This window comes from Epinephelus moara, chromosome 8 (genome assembly GCF_006386435.1).
Source record: "Epinephelus moara isolate mb chromosome 8, YSFRI_EMoa_1.0, whole genome shotgun sequence".
Classification (NCBI taxonomy): domain Eukaryota; kingdom Metazoa; phylum Chordata; class Actinopteri; order Perciformes; family Serranidae; genus Epinephelus; species Epinephelus moara.
In genome coordinates this window covers 4,199,362-4,203,229 of record NC_065513.1, presented here as the reverse complement: position 1 = coordinate 4,203,229, position 3,868 = coordinate 4,199,362, and the positions used below count along the sequence as shown (strand labels likewise).

Here is a 3,868-nt window from a genome sequence, read left to right as displayed (position 1 = left end):
AAATGCACTTACATTAATTCCACTGCCACTGTAGCTGCTCTATAATGAAGCCCGCTCTTCTGCAACTTCTCTTTCCTCTAGAGTTCCTCCAGACATTTCCCCACTACTTTCTGTTTAACATAGCCTATCTCACCAGAAAATGCTGGCAGCCGGGATATCTTTTCATTATTGTGTAACTGTTTTTTCCCCTCCAATTTTATTTTAATTTATGAACACAAATGTAAATAAATAAAAACAAATATACAAAGTCGTGAGTACATTCAAGTTATAGAGAGGATTTTAAGCCTTCATAAACATTCAAAGTCCTGATGGCTTTCATATTGGTCAGTTCATATTTTAACTGGTGTATATTGGGTTTCCTTTCCGTCCACTTGCTTTTGTGGATATGAAACTTTCCATCTAAAATACGATGGTTTAAAAATAAAAGATGTCTTCTGTATTATTGTTTTTCTCCAAATAAAAAGTAATGTCCTTTTTTTTCTTTTTTCTTTTTTTTTAGCAAATTAATATTAACCCCACAGAAAGAATCAAATTGTCAACATCAATCCAAAATAATTGAACATAAATACATTCATAAAATAAAAAATACATTCATAAAATAAATGAACAATAGTTTCTGTGTCAGTTTGCAGAATATACAGGATTCAGGCAGAAGGTCTGTACATTTTAAGAATTCCTTTTGTTGGATAAATTAAATGTATATCTTTAAAATAAACATCACTACCTTTATTACTGACTATATATTTTTTGTAGTATGTCAAACCACTTTCCAGTTAATGTAACTGTATAACTGAGGTTGTCTGGAATCTGTCAATATCAGTGTGCTGTTGATTAAAAGCCGAATCTCTCAAAAATACTTTGGTTGATCTGCTGTTTATTTATGATATGCAGCAAGTCACAAAGTGATATGAACTTTTTGATTTATACAACGCAGAGACAAGTCTGTGATAACAGTTAAATGGGAAATTAGTAAACCATAGGCTACTTTGCAGAATAAGTTTGATCTGTCCTCATAACGTGTGAAAATATTTGAGTAGCATCATCACAAAGCTGCTTCAGTTCTTCCTCCTTTTGTTTTATATCTGTGCAAACGACTTCGTAAGTTATGTAAACAAGTAGGCTAGCCTGTGTAGGCAAATGTGTGTGCAGACGATTTCCGTTACGTTAATTCAATGCTGTATTTCTCAGCACTGGGATGTCGCTCCAACAAGCAACTCACAGCTATGGAAAGTTCAACCCTTCTAGTTTCTTTCAATGTCCGCCCTATCTTGCAGTGAAGGCTATTTCATGAGCAATTGCCCACATCAGCCTCATAGCGTGAACAATTTGATTTAAGATATTGAGGTAGGCCTAACTCACATTTATACATTTAATGATGAACTCATACATTAATTCACCATTAACTCATCATTAATTAATGGTCCACACCATTAGCCTAATTAATTAATGGTTAGGTCACTATGACTTAACCCACTTAATATATCATTATTTAAGGGCGATATTTAATTAATACATTAATTCATATGCGATCAAACTATGTGCCATGGATGGTGAATTTGTAGATCTGCTTTTTCGGTGGATTCTGTACCCAGGATGAGTGCTCAGGAATAGTGAGCAGGGTCTGACGGTGGTTGTTCATTTAACAGTGGAATTTCAGCGGGGAGGCCAAGCTGCAGGAAGCGAGCGAAATGACACATATGCGACCTCCTCCTGTTTAGTCTTTCTAATTAAAAAGCTTATATCTCAACAGTTTTACCACAAAGTATGACTTTCTTAAGCTTAAAATTTATGTTTTAAATTCATTAACAACATAAAGCTGCAAGTAGCAAGTAGGCTAACAAATGATCTGTTGTAGAAGTGTTAAAAATAGTGCCTGAACAAGGAAAAAAAATAAAAAGATGGATAGATAGATACATGTAGATAGACAGATACATAGATAGCTAGATAGCTAGATAGATAGATAGAAACTGTGTAAATATATATAGGCTAAACTTATAGCATATATAGTATATATATATATATATATATATCCTTCATATATATATATATATATACAGTATATATATAGTCTATATATATACGTGTCATACGTCCGTAACACGACGCGTTGTTGCTTCAAGAGCTGACACTTTTGACCCCTGTGATTACATGACGTGTCTACGCACACACATCTGATTAGCATAGCAAGCTAGTTAGCATAGCGATGCTACATCTGATTAGCATAGCAAGCTAGTTAGCATAGCGATGCTGCGTGTCACACGTCCGTAACACGACGCGTTGTTGCTTCAAGAGCTGACACTTTTGACCCCTGTGATTACACGACGTGTCTACGCACGCACGTCTGATTAGCATAGCAAGCTGGGGGGATGAAACTTTGATAACTAAATCAAGCCATCTAAGGAGCAATATAACCCTGTCTGCACGGACGAACGGCCGCATGATGGGGTCAAACGGATCATGTGCATAATTAACCACAAAACAAGCAAATAGGCCTACTTCATCTTAAAGTGATAGTTCAGGTTTTTGGACATGAAGTTGTGTGAAACGCTGACCATCTGTAGCTCTGATGTGACGGTGTCACTACTCTCAACGAGCCTCCTGCTTTGAGAAATCGCCCGTAGCTTACCGGAGAAAAAGTAGTTCTGAAGATGTACGGGGGACACGTAACCAAAAGGTTTTAAGCTACAAAAAAGTATGCATGTGTTTTGTTAGACTATTTCAATAATTTTAAAACATCCCCGCATTACGTCAGACCTTGCTATCAATTGGGACTATTTTCTGGCCAGTATCACTCCGCCGTGCAGGCCCGCAAGACAGCACAGCAACAGAAATCAATAAGACAGTTCATCACCACGCCGTGCAGGTGCGCAGGATAGCAACGGCTAACGAAAACTTCATCGGCTGTTTCCAACAGAGGACCAGTAGGCTATTATTAGTGAGGAAAAAGATGTACTAGCCCTATATATACCTACTACTACAGCGCAAACACCAGCTCAGGCTCACGACAAATGTAAACATACAGATGGAGGTTTCCAGCATTTAGGATCCAATTCAATAGGCTAATAGGCTATATTCACAATTAGGCTGTTGTAGCCTATATATTATCTTAGTTAAATATTTTTAAACCACAGCCAGACATCGAGGGTGGTCAGTGGCTCTGATTTGTGAGGATAAAATAAAGATAAAAAAAAATCATGCGTGTGTATATGCACGCGTATGTCTGCAGCGACTTGATTCATTCATTCATTCCACTCTTGAGAAGCACACACACACATGCGCATGCCTGCACGGGTAAACTATGGAGACAGACAGTTTGCCAAAGTAATTTGACGCGTTCAGGTGTTAATGATGTGTACATGCACTATGTGTGTGTGAGATTCACTCGCACACACAAGTGTAATGTATGTGTAGCGTTTGTAACGCGCTGTGCACGTGTACTGATAAGACGTGTGAGCGCGTCATATGAGTGGAGCGCACAACGACATCATTCAAAAATCTGTATAATGAGAAAACATACAAACGCATATGCAAATATAGCTTTCAGTACACAACAATATACACATTTAACTGTTGGTTTTGCAGATGAAACTCAAAGTACACACGAGTTAAGACTGAAGCCAGCCGCCACCCGTAGAAAGTGGTTCTACACACAATAAAGCCTATAGTTTGGGAAAGTATAACACAGAAGTCCGCTGGTTTTAATCCGCCCGTACCCTATTACGCTATTAATTAATAATTAAAACTGAATGACCTAAATCCGTGGATATCACAGATTGAGGTGGAGCAGGTCGCTCTTTAATGATAAATCCGTGGAGCTGTCCATGGTGCTGAATTAACACACCTCATTTTAATCCACCTCAGCCTGTGA

At 37.7% G+C, this 3,868-nt stretch overlaps 2 protein-coding genes across 3 annotated transcripts in view; both read right to left on the bottom strand.

The window, feature by feature from the left end:
* The window catches only part of adgrd2 (adhesion G protein-coupled receptor D2), a 153,628-nt gene that overhangs the window by 20,976 nt on the left and 128,784 nt on the right, over positions 1–3,868 (bottom strand). The gene's annotated exons all lie outside the window — the stretch shown is intronic.
* The window catches only part of LOC126393944 (coiled-coil domain-containing protein 106-like), a 613,357-nt gene that overhangs the window by 530,130 nt on the left and 79,359 nt on the right, over positions 1–3,868 (bottom strand). The gene's annotated exons all lie outside the window — the stretch shown is intronic.